General features: G+C 32.5%; 1 protein-coding gene across 3 annotated transcripts in view; it reads right to left on the minus strand.

Moving 5' to 3' along the window:
- The window catches only part of UCHL3 (ubiquitin C-terminal hydrolase L3), a 53312-nt gene that overhangs the window by 16273 nt on the left and 23274 nt on the right, over nucleotides 1-13765 (minus strand). The gene's annotated exons all lie outside the window — the stretch shown is intronic.

Raw genomic sequence — 13765 nt, forward strand, 5'->3', positions numbered from 1 at the left:
AGGTTATATGCCATAGCTTCTGTAAGTGCACATCTGAAATATTTACAAATCCTCATTTGCAAAGCACAGACTCATGGAACTGATCATTTAGAAGCCACTAAAATGGACTTATTACATCAAATTATTTTTTAAAAAGGAATGCACACACATAAAACATGTAACACATACAAAACACACTAAGAATTATGTGTAGAAGAAAACTGTATGGTGATACAAGAATTTCTTTGAGAGAATAGGCTCTAAGGGAAAAACAAAAATACTTCAAAAAATAAAGAGAAATGAAATAAACCTCTCTGAAGCTGATGACCTGTATAAACTATCCTCTCATTTAGGCTGACAAGTTAAATGGAAATGATCATGTCCTATGAGCCATTTTTTAGTAAACAATAGTATTAATTAAAATATGTATCAATCACTATGTGCCAGGTACTCTTTTAAGTATCAATTTTTAAGTATTTTTAAGTATCACTTTATTTCATCTCCCAGAAACCCATGAGATAGGTACTATAATTATTTCCATTACTACAAATAAGAAATCAGAGCACATAGAGGTTAAGTAACATAACCAAGGCTGCCAGCACATGGCAGGGCTAAGATTAAAACAGGAATTCTTGGTCTAGAATCCAACGATATCAATCACTATGGTATACAGCCTAAGTGGCTAAGAGAAAGACTTTAACAGTAATTTATTAGATCAGATTCTAATGAGGAGAGAAGTAATCCTCTTAAAATTAGATATTTTGAGTGTCACCCTTTCATACACTATTGTAAACAAAAGCCAAATAGGACCCAATAGTTTTCCATTAAATAAACATGTTTACAGTAATTATTTATGGTAATCCAAATGATAATTTTATAATTGTCACCTCCAATAAATAACACCAGTACATGAAATATAAAAAAATTAATTTAAAGCAGTATGACAAAATTATAGCTACTTATAACCATAGTGAGAAAAGCAATAAGAATTGCAATATAAGCCCTTGCTTAGTGGTAATGGATTTCATTAACCAAGACCTAGTCTCTCTAGGAAAATAAAAGGGTTTTCCCTGAATGATTTCTAAGACTCATTCAACCCTGAAAATTTTATGATCCTACTTAGTACTTTTGATCTATGTAAATAACACAGTAATCTAAAACAAAGCTATCATTGTGATGAGTTTAAAAAACATGCTTGTGAATACTTCACGTGATCATAATATCAGTCAGTCAATCAGAAATACATAAATGAATCCTATACTTGACTAGATGGAAACAAAGGTGTGTATAATAAAGTGTCTGCTCTCACAGACAGTCTAATCAGAAGTTTGTCATGTTCAATCTGATTACATTTAAATATGAGAGACAGGGAAGGAAAGAATAGGGAAGAGGAAAAAGGATACAGATGAAAAAGAGAAAGAAATAAACAAAAAGAGGAATAGAGAGAGGTGACCAATTAGTAGTGGAAAAAATAAAAATTTTCTAAGAATCTGGGGAGGGAGACATTACTAAGTCAGAATTAGAATTGAAGGTGTACACTGAAAAAATGTGTAAGGTTTGGGCAGGTGAAATGGGAAAGTTATTCTAGCAAAGAATTCAGTGTAAGAAAAAGAACAAAAATAGCAACAAATAGGACATGTTCAGAGGACTAGACTACCAGGTCTGGGATTTGATTTTACCCTTTCAATCTAAAAAGTTAGCCTGTTACTTTATGGGTGATGGCAGAAGACAGGAGACTCCTGAGTCAGAGAAAAAGGACATTACTCACAGCACAGAAAGAAGCATAGTCATCAGTATGTTTGTGTCAATTCACATGAGGGCAGCGCAGAGGGCCCAGATGGATGGCTACGCAGAGTGGGCTGCATTACAGGAGAGGAACATTGAGTTTGGGGAAACCAATGTTTTATAGCAAGCAGTAAGCAAAACTTCTCTCTGTTCTAGAAGCAGACATTACCTCATCCACCACTATTGCTTACTGTGAGAAAAGTAATTTCCAGTTTCAAGTATGATGGCCTTCTTCTTTTGCCATTTTTGAAGAATCTTCTTTAAAACTTTAAAAAACTTTCAAATTTACAGTTACAAAAACAACAATACAGGAAACACCTCGATTTGCCTATGACATTTTACCCTAACTTCCTTCATCATCTTGCTTAAACTCTTCTCTCTCTACCTCGCTCTGCACATACTTTTTTTCCTGAACCATTAGAGGGTAAGTTGTGTATATCATGGCCCTTTACTCCTAAATACTTCATGATTTCCAAAGATTAAGAGAATTCTGTTACATAACAGTAGTTATCACCTTCAAATTTTATAGTTATATAATAGTCTAATCTTCCATCCATATTTTAATTTTGTCAGTTGATCTATTCATGTCCTTTGTAGCATTTTTCCTCAGGATTTAATCTAGAAAACAGGTACTGAATTTACTTGTCATGTCTCTTTAGTATTCTTTAACCTAGAATATTTCCAACAGTCTTTGTCTTTTATGACATTAACATATAGCTCCCTTCATCTATTTTCTAATAAACAGTTTTCTAAATTAAAAAAATCTTTTATCTGTGAATACAAACATTTTTACTTCTTTCTTTCTAACACATATGGCTTTTATTTCTTTTTCTTTCCTTACTGAGTTGGCTAGAACTTCTAGCACAACCATGAATTTCATTGATTTTCACTTTCATATTATTTCTTTCTTCTGCTTACTTTGGACTTATTTTATTTTTTGCTACCTTAAGGTAAAAACTTAAGTAATTGATTTGAAGCCTTTTTTCTTTTCTACTATAAGCATTTAATAGTATAGATATTTCTCTAACCCCTGATTTTTCTTTTCTACTGTAAGCATTTAATGTTATATATTTTTCTGTAATCTCTGCTTTAGCTGCAACCTGAATTATTTTATTTTATTTTTAAAATTTTTTCAATCAACTCAAAATGTTTTCTATTTTCCTTTGTGACTTCCTTTGATCCATGAGCTATTTAGAAGTGTGTTGTTTAATTTCTAAATATTTGGGGATTTTCCAAATAGTTTTTTTTTATTGATTTCTAATTTGATTCCGTTATAAGTAGGAAACATTCCTGATTCTGAATATGGTCTTATCCTGGTGAACATCCTATGTGCACTTGAAAAGAATAATCAGCTATTATTGAATGGAATTTTCCATAAATGTTAATAGGGCCAAATTGTTTTATAATATTATTCAGGTCTTCTATGTTCTTACTAATTTTCTGTGTCTATTTGTTCTACCAGTTACTAAGATGAGTGTTGAAATCTCTGTAATTATGGACTTGTCTATTTCTCCCTTCAGTGTTATCAGTCTTTGCCTCACATTTAGAAGTGCTGTTTTTAACTGTATACACAAACTTTATATTATATGCATGTTATGTCTTCTTGGTGAATTGACCTACTTATCATTAGGCAATGTCCTTCTTTATCAAAGGTTATATACCTTGTTCTGAAGTCTACTTCATTGAATGTTAATATTCCAGCTTTTTTTTTTTTTTTTGGTCTTTTCATTGTACATCTTTTCCCATTCTTTTAATTTTAATCTTTCCATGCCTTTATATTTAAAGTGACTTTCTTCTAGACAGCACATAATTGAGTCTTGCAGCTTACCAATATGATAATCTTTCTTTCAATATGTGTGTTTACATTTGGACCATTTATTTTTTATTAATTTCATTTAATTATTAATATGGTTGTATTAAAATCTATCATCTTGCCAGTTCTCTATTTTTTCCACCTGTTCTTTCTTCCTTTTCTGACTTTTTTGGATTATTTTTATGATTCCATTTTATCTGTACCACTGTCTTATTGTTTATACTTCTTTTTACCTTTTTGAGCAAATTGCCCTAGGATTTACAATATATACCTTTAGTCAGTGTACCTTCAAATATTATTATACCACTTCATATGTAGTGTAAGAATGTTACAGCAGTATTATCGCAATTTCTTCCTCCCATCCCTTGTGCTACGGTATTGTCATACATTTTATTTTTACAGGCTATAAATTTATAGTACATGGTTACTATTTTTTATTTGGACAGTCAATTATTTCTAGAACAAATTTAAGAAGAATACAATTTATTTTACATTTACCTTCAATTGTTTTATTTCCAGTGCTCTCCATTCTTTGTATAGATCCAAGTTGTAGTGCAGGTAAGCTGGTAATGAATTCTTTCAGGATTTGTTTGTTTATTTCTTCTTTATTTTTAAAAGATACTTTTGCTCTGTGGAATTTTTTCAGCACTTTAAAAATGCCATTTCATTGCTCTGGCTTGCGTAACTTCTGATGAGAAATCTGCTATAATTTTTCTTTTTGGAGGGTAGGGGTATTAATATTACCTAGTGTTCTCTGATATTCTTGAAGCTGTTTGATATCTTTTTTCGTTTTTTTGGAAAACAGTTGGACATAGTGCTTCATACATTTTTTTTCGGTCATATGCCCACTCCTCACCCCCACCTCTCTCTTTTCCTTCTGGGATTCTACTTTCATCTATTAAATCATTTGCAATTACCCCACAGCTCTCAGATACTCTGAGACTTTTGTTGTTAGTTTTTTCTCCCCCGCGATTTTTAATTTTTATGACTCAGTTTAGATAAATTTCTAATGATTTATCTTCATATTTACTGATTCTTTCCTTAATTTTGTTGAGTCTACTGGAGAACCCATTAAAAGCATTTTTCATGTCTGGTACTGTGTTTTTAATTACTAGCATTTCTGTTTGATTCTCTCTCTACTGTGTTTCCCCGAAAATAAGACCCAGCCAAACCATCAGCTCTAATGCGTCTTTTGGAGCAAAAATTGATATAAGACCCAGTCTTATTTTAATATAAGTGTGTTGTTTAATTAATAGTAGTCTTAAATAATAGTAGTCTTTAAATAATAGTAGTTTTATTTTAATATAAGACTGGGTAATACATAATATAATATAATATAATATAATGTAACATAATGCAATGTAATATAAATCTGGGTCTTATATTAATTTTTCCTCTAAAAGACACATTAGAGCCGATGGTCCGGCTAAGTCTTACTTTCGGGGAAACACGGTATGTTGATATTCCCCACCTATTGGTACATGCTGTCCACCTTTTCTACTTGAGCCTTTAATATATTAATCATACTTATTTTAAACTGCATCTGACAGTTCCAACATCTGGATCATATCTGAGTCAGACTCTGTTGATTGCTTTCTTTCATGATAGTGTGTTATTATTCTTGTTTCCTTCTTTGTCTTGTAATATTTGGTTAAACGCCACATATCGTGTGTAGTAGCACAGAGACTGAAATAAATTTTTGCCTGGGAATGAGCATGGCTCTTCTTCTGCTAAGCCTTCAGTGTGTGGAGTTGAGTCAAACCTAGTTAGGAGATGTGCTGTTTTGGTTTTGTTTTTGTTATGGTTACTCACCGAATTAAAATTCATCTCACATTACCTTTACTTAGGGTAGGAGCTGGGTTGCTGGATGCTTTCTTTTGCAGTGTTCTTGTTCCACTCAGTTTTAGACTTTTATTTAGAGCCTATATTTCAACAAAATGTCTCTTCATGTCCTTGGCCCATCCCCACACGTTTGAAACTTGTTTCTTGGTGCCTGCAGGTCCAACGGTGGGAAAGTGGAGGCATTCTCTGTTGATCTGGTTCAGCCTCCATCATAGGTAGGCTATATCAAGAACAAGGCTTTCTAAAGGATCCTTCCCTCCTCCACTGATTTCTCTCATAGGAGTTTCCTGCCTCTCCCCTTTTCTGTTCTATCCCCAGGAAAGGTTTTCTGTCTCAGCTTTACATCTTGTTCCATAGAGGAGAAGTATCTGGGCCTGATGGCTTTCCCAAAGTAGAAGCTGCTCCCTTTTCCCAGGCCTGAACATTAGGGTTCTCTCCTGCCTTGTCCCCAGTCTACCTCATGAGCACTCAGTGAGGTCTGTGAAGAGTGAATGTAAGCTCCCCTTTGGGGGCTACTTATAGGGATTTCACAGTGTCACGATAGCCTATCCTTGGGCTTTAGTAATTTGTGAAAATTTTTAGCATTTTGTTTTTTTCACTATCCATATATTTTGGGCATCTATTTACTTCAATAAGTATATTTCTACACTACTTTTCATATCAAAATATTATTCCTTAAAAAGATGTACCATAAATATATTATTGCATTTTTAGGTTGTTTCTAGTTTTCTACAATTATAAATTATGTTGTAGTGAATATGTTCACATAGGTGTGTGTGTGTTCAGTCAGTCAACAATATGTTCATCAGTCAACAATAATAATAGCTACCACTAAGTACTTACTATTATGTACCAAATGCCCTAAAGATGCTGTAGATTCTTACCAGAATCCCATAAGGTCATAAGAAATTATGATCATTTCTATTTAAAGACATAATTTTTGCCCAAACTCTACCACATTATCTATGGGTGATTTTAGCCCTCTTTTTGCTCATTGCATTTTCCAGTGTAAACTTACATAAAAGGAAGTAATGAAAACAGAAAGGATAAGTTCAAAAGCCTACCCCACTAGATGGGAGCACCTTTGTAAGTAACTTGCTGTCTGTCTCTTGCTGCTTTTAAGATTCTCTTTTGTCTTTAACCTGTGCCATTTTACCTCTGATGTGTCTTGGTATAGGCCTGTTTGGGTTCATCTTGGTTGGAACTCTCTGTACTTCCTGGGCTTGTGTGTCGATTCCCTTTCCCAGCTTAGGGAAGTTTTCAGTCATTACTACTTCAAATATATTCTTGATCCCTCGCTCCCTCTCTTCACCTTCTGGTACTCCTATGATGTGAATGTTGTTTCACTGGATGTTATCCCACAGGTCTCTTAAACTATTTTCATTGTTTTTTTTATTCTTTTTTCTTCTTGTTGTTCCGCTTGGGTGATCTCTGCTATCTTGTCTTATAAATCGCTGATTCGATCCTCTGCTTCATCTAACCTGCTGTTAAGTCCTTCGAGTATGTTCTTTATTTCAGTTCTTATATTCTTTTGTTCTAACTGGTTGTTTTCTTATGATTTATCTATCCTTTTGTACGTTCTCACTAAGCTCCTTAAACATCCTTATCATCAATGTTCTAAACTGTCTCTGATAGGTTGGTTACCTCTATTTCATTTAGTTTCATTTCTTAAAGTTTCTTCTGTTCTTTTATTTGGAACATGTTTCTTTGTTTCCTCATTCTGGCTGACTCTCCGTGTTTGCTTCGATGTATTAGGTAGATCTCCTAGGTCTCTGAGTCTTTCCTGGGTGGACTTATATGTCCTTTATATTTGAATTCTACAGTCTCCCTATTCTCTGCGTGTGTGCCAGAGGTGTCCCTTGTGTTGTGTATATTCTCAGTTGAAGTTGAGCTTTGATTGCTTTTGGCTTGTCAGCGAGTGGGATTGACTCCCAGGAGCACTAGCTGTGGGAATTGGCTATGCCCACAGTGTATGAGCTGCTGTGTGAGGGTTGACCCCTCAGCTGAGGCTTGGCCCCTTTGGGCTCTTGTGCCTGTAGAGCATTCCCTTTGGATGTGCCGCTTGTAGGTTTGGTCTGGAGTTGGCCACTTGGGTGTGCTGATTATTGTGACTCTTGGGCTGGGCCCTAGTGCGGGGCGATTTCAGAACAAAACAAACCAACAAGTGCAACAACGACAACAACAACAACAAAAAACCCAAATATGCTCACATGTAAAAACAACCAACACAAAGATATCAAAAATACAAAAAGCAAAACAAAAGAAACAAAACAAAAAATAGCAACACCTTCCCACCCCCAAAAAAAAATCAATACAGAAAAATGGAAAGAAGGAGAAAAAGTAGAGCAAGGAAAAGAAAAAAAAAAGAGAAAGATACTAAAAATGATAATAAAATTTAAAAAAAAGTATACCCCATTAAACGAGTTCCACATATTCCACATATTAAGGTTCGTGTTCGTGTGTGTGTCTGTGCGTGTGTGTGTGTGTGTGTGTGTGTGTGTGTGTTTGTGTGTATCTGGCAACTGTTCCACAGCATAAAAAATAGGATCGTACATTAGTATATTATAACTATTTTACTTGTAACTATCTTGTAAAGCTCTTAGGCAGGGAAAGTCTTTAATCCACTGTCTTACTGCCTGAGTGCCAACACACTAAGTATTGTTTTTAATAAGTAAATTAGTATGTTGAGATGTTAAACATTAGAACCAATAATTCCAAATTTTTACTGTAGTCATATTTATTTCTACCTCCTAATGCTAAATGAATATAATGTATATATATTTTCTCCCACTGTACAATCTGTAAAGACAATTTAATTCATAATACAGACATAACATTGAAAGTTTATATAATTCAGGAAGACTTTTGAGTAATATTTCAATAGATGAAAATATGCTGTTATGGAATCTTAAAATCTCTAGGCATTCTTCTTATAATTATAAAGGTTAAAGATGTTAGATTTTCATAATATTAGCTGTCAATGCAGTTGCTTAAGTAATTAAGTTAGCCTTGCTCTCAAATATAAAAATTTAAAATATGAGCTGAATCTTAAGACTAAATATCCAAGTTTTCACACTGTTTTCCACACTAACTGAAACAGATCAAATATCTACAATTTACTCTTGAGTCTTTTAGAAGGCTTAATAAAGAGTTCACTTTCTTGAGTGTCTAAATAAAAAACTCAGTTCCTCAGTTTTTCAATTTTGGTACAGAAATACAAAATTGCTTTTAAAATTATGTATTTCATTAAAATTATTATTAACGTAAGTGTTTATCAGGACATTAACACTGAACTTGTGTCCCCTCTGCTTACTGTGTTGGGTATTGCAACAGGATAATGTGACTTCATATACACCACTTTACATGTAATATAAACCTATCTCTTCATTACAGTTCAGAAAAACCTAGAACAGGTTGTTCAGAAACCCTAAGAATTTTCAAAGGAGGTTAAATGTTTTACTCTTCAGAAAGAACTCTAAAGGAATTTAATACACTATTTTTGCATGGAGGAAATAGGTACAGACATTCATTGCAAGAAATGTTTAAGCATTGTGATTCTGACTTAAATCCTCTCAGAATTAAAAAAAAAAAAAAAAAAAAAATAGAGAGAGTGAGTCCACAAGCATTCATGACAGTGCTGGGTTTTTTTCTTTTTTTTAGAAGCACAAGGGCTCAGTTGACTTGCCGGAAGACATATAACTAGTGACTGTCAAAACTAAAGGCAGAACCCATGACGCCTGGCTCCAATTTCAGTGTTTTTATTACATACAAAACCACTACCCATCAACTGTCAACTATTCACAGACAGTTGATGGTTCAACCAACCATGGTTCAACCAACCATCAACTGATTCACAGATGCAAATCTATTACTATTTCTATTTATATTCCCCAAACACTATTCAAACCTTTCTATTTTTCAAACGTATAACTAGTTCAAAACAACCAACCAACCAAACAAACAAACAAACAAAAACAAAACACCTGAGTCCTAAAAGGCCAAATTATTATTCCTTCACCATTAAGGTACATGTCACTTTGTACATGTAAAAATGAGTGAATGACTATTTAAAACTGCTTAATAGTAACAAAAAATGAGAAATGGCATGAAGGCTAAAAATAAATGAATCAAACCTTTAATAAAAAGGTGGGGGGTAGTGTGTCTGTCTAAAACCCAGCTCACTGTTCCTTCAGTTAATGTACATGTCACTGTGTGTATAAAAAATAGACAGATTACTCTTTGAACTATTTAATAATAACCAACGAATTAGAAATGCTATTAAAAGCTAAAAAGAAATGATACAGATCTATTAAAAAAAAGGGGCCACAGGGGTGGCCGATAAGTACTTCTATATTAAGAAATCAAGTGTTTGGTAAGTGATCGTAAGTGCTTAAATCTGAATTATTCTAAAATGCTAAAATAAAGTAAGTAGATTTTGGCTTAGATCTAAAACATTTTCTCATTTTAATGGGCATCCGGTTATTAAGAAAAAAATATTATAACCATGTAATTTCCTGAACATAAAGGGATAGTTATCTGGTAGATACTTAAAATAATTACTGTTTTCCAAAATATATGTAACATATTGCTCCTGGCCTTTTGGCTAAGATCAAGTGCAAAATATACATAACATAATTACCAAAAGACAGTGGTTGGTTTATGTGTAAAATTTTGTTTAAAATAAGGAAAAATCTACTACTGAATAAGAGCTAACTTAGATATTGTGTCATAAAGAACAAAGTATTCAGCACAACTCTGAATATTCATTTATACTTTGTTACATATTTGCATTAAATTATTAGCTCTGTATAACTTTGCTTTTAGGACAAAAAAATAAATTAAAAGAAATCTCACTTTCTTTATTTGTGTTTGTTTTAGCAATTTTGATACCTATATCTATATATTTTGTTTCCTTAAGAGTACGGGCAGTACTTAGTAGCTGTGTACCCTTGGACAAGTTAGTAACTTTTAGTCTTCAGTCTATTAAATGGGGTAATATCTATGTTGAGAAATTGAGAAGATTAGAGTAGGCTACATCTAGTATAGTATAATGCCTACCGCAAAAGATGCATTCAGTAACCAACATTTCGACAGCCATACTTTCAAAAGCAGTGAGAATTAAGATGAAAAAACTTGGAAAAAAAGATAAGCACTTCAATTTCCCTCGTATTCACCAATAAATGACACTGAAGAATAGTCAAGATTGACACTACAGGATCCAAAAATGATGCCCAGTGTTTCCTGCAATGCCAAGCACTTCATGGTGAGAATATTTTGGCTTGACTACCTACAGTGTTTGTGGATCTCTAGTAGAGAACAATGTGCACTTCCTTCACAATGCCTCCTTCCCTTTACAGGGTAGAAATGAGAATTAAAATACTGAAAATGAAATTCAACCTTTTTTTTTTTTTTTAGCTTTTAAAAGAATTTTAGCTTCTTACTAGATGATCATTAGAAATCATGATTCCTTTTATTGACCTGTTGATGAAATATGCACTTGATCATGACAATGTTGTTACTTCCATGTACTTTCATTGACATGTCCTTTCAGACTTTAGAAATACCACTGAGTCTAAAAGAAGACACATGAAAAGGAAAAAAAAAATAGGAACTTCTCTAGGGCTGCTAAAGGCTATGAAAAGAAGTAAAATTATAATGTGATACATATGTGCATAAAGTGTGTGCATACGTATGAGAATGTACACATATATAAAACTTTAAAAGTTTAAAACCAAAATTTTAAATTAATTCTAAATGGATTTCTGTATATTTTCAAGTAAAGTTCAGTACAATACTTTATATGAAATTCAAGGTCCAAATTTAAAATAGAAAAGTAAAACCAGATTACACAAAAAATGTAAATGTTCCTACACGTTTAGTTGGCAAAGAAGTCAAACATGGGCTATGTATCACAATTCACAATATACCACTGGATAATGGCACATTTCTTCATTTTGCTCACCTAATAAATCAATATGCCCAAAGATTTCGAGATACTCTTGACTTCTATCACCTACTGGTTTAAAAACTGAGTTTTCTCACTTCCATTTACAATTCTCCATGTCAGAAATTGCTATTAATATAATTACTTATATCTCTACATGTTACATTAAACTCAAGTTTAACATCGTTAAGCTGGTCAAACTAAGTCCCAGAAATTTTATTTTATATTTTTACAATCTGAAGAATAGCCCCAATTAGGATTTTCATTTACTACAAATGAAAAAATCTTAAATTCTAACACTGCCCTCTGTTTTGGAGAGCTGTGCTTTAAAACAAACACAAAAACCCATCATCCTCAAACACAACCTCGACTCTATTTTTATTGCTGAAGACGTTTTTAGATAGAAGAGTTACATCTAGTCAGATCTGGAAGAGTAAACTGATGGGTTTAGCCTAAGAGATTTCCTTTAAAATAGTAACAGTTTAATAGCTCCATTTTCAAAACCCTGATATTGGAAAAGAAAAAAGGAAGAAAACAAAAGGAGATGAAGAAAGGAAAATTAAAAAGGAAAAAAAAATATTTTGATCCATTTTTGGACAAAACGTTTGTTAACTTAAGAAAGAAAAAAATGTGTAAACAGGACAGAGTAGTAACTACATCCTTACCATTTCAACAACTAGATCCATTTTTAAATCATTTTTTTAGTGATATTAGATAAAGAAGAACTGACTACATACATGGATACATGGCATGATGTCAGTGCTTGAAATTAGAGAAACAAAAAGAACCATTTCAATATTATTTTTCCCACTACGACCAATCCTAATTTGTACGCTCTCCTTCAAACTCAGCTCTCCCATTCAACTCCATACATACTCTAATCATACCTTTATTCAAGGAATGATATGTAAAAGAAATGACAATAATAAAAAAAAATAAAAGGCAAAGGAGCTGGGATAGAAATTCTAGAGTCTGTCTCAATTTTAAAAATTAAATAAAATGAAATTGCCAAAAAAAGACTGCCTTAAGTCTTGTTGGAATGGAATAAAGAAAATGGAATAAAGTAAATGGGAAAAAAAAAAGATCAGAAAGTTGCAATTTCAGACTTCTTCACAAAACTGGACTATATAGATTAAAATGCATATTTTTCATCAGAGTCCATTTACTGTCTCCATAATTCGTCCAAGAAAATCAGGAACCTAAATTGTATATTATATAAGAACTAAGTTTCTTCCTAATACTTTCACAGTTTCTTTCAAAGTCAAGAAGAAAATAAACCCCTAAAGAAAGACAATAAATGTGAGCTTATTAACTCTTTGTAATTCTAACATAATCAAACTAACGAAACTATACTCCAGAATAAAATGAAACCATGCAAATTATACTTATACATTTAATGAAAATGAAACTTGACACTATTTTCGCCCACTTATAATTTGCATTGATTGGGTCAAAAAAGCCCACTAGACACACACAGATTTATCTTTAATTGTGTATGCATATATATGAACACATACTTGAAATCAGAATTAACTTATTGCTTACCCAATAGTCAAATAAACCTCTTGGAGAACAACACTAACCAAAATAGATTGCATATTTCACTGTAAATTAATTACAATTTAAATTTACAAGATTTAAATTCATGTCATAAACTTTTAGAAAGATCTTTGAATAGTCATTAACAATCAAACATATTATTTCCCTCTTATCAAACAAGCCCAATATTAAAAATAGAATTCAATGCTGGCAAGGGCTGTTTTTGAGGCTATCACCACTGAAGAGATCCTTGAAGACACAAACTACATCTTAACATCTTTGTATCTACAGCTCCTAGCACAGTAAGTGCCCAAACAGGTTACTTGGTTGATCAAATGAAAGAAAGACAATTTCATATCATGTAACAAAAACCTTAAAAATGTTCATTTCTTTGACTCAAGGTAATTCTGTCTACGAGAAACTGTCTTAAAGAAAGAAACCAGAATACATGGATAACAAAGATATTCAATTAAGTTACATTTTTAACTTGAAAAAATGAAAACATCAAAAGTTAAGGAAATTGGAAATTATGGTTCATTCACATGAGAGTATACAGCCATGAAAAATTATTTATGAACAAGGTTTTCATGAAACAAGAAAAAGCTCACGAAAACTGTTAAGGAAAAAAAATCCCACAGGATTGTTTGATATCAACTGTTTTTTTGTTGTTGTTTTCTTTTTTGGTGTGTGTGTGTGTGTGTGTGTGTGATTTTTATTTTTAATTAAAATATATTTTTTTATTTTCAATTATAGTTGACAGTCAATATTATGTTATATTAGTTTCAGGTATACAGCACAGTAGCTAGATATTTATATAATTTATGAAGTGATTCCACCAATTAGTCTCGTATCCACTTGGCACT

This window comes from Rhinolophus sinicus, chromosome 16, assembly GCF_057876585.1.
Source record: "Rhinolophus sinicus isolate RSI-liver-muscle chromosome 16, RSI-T2T, whole genome shotgun sequence".
Classification (NCBI taxonomy): Eukaryota; Metazoa; Chordata; class Mammalia; order Chiroptera; family Rhinolophidae; genus Rhinolophus; species Rhinolophus sinicus.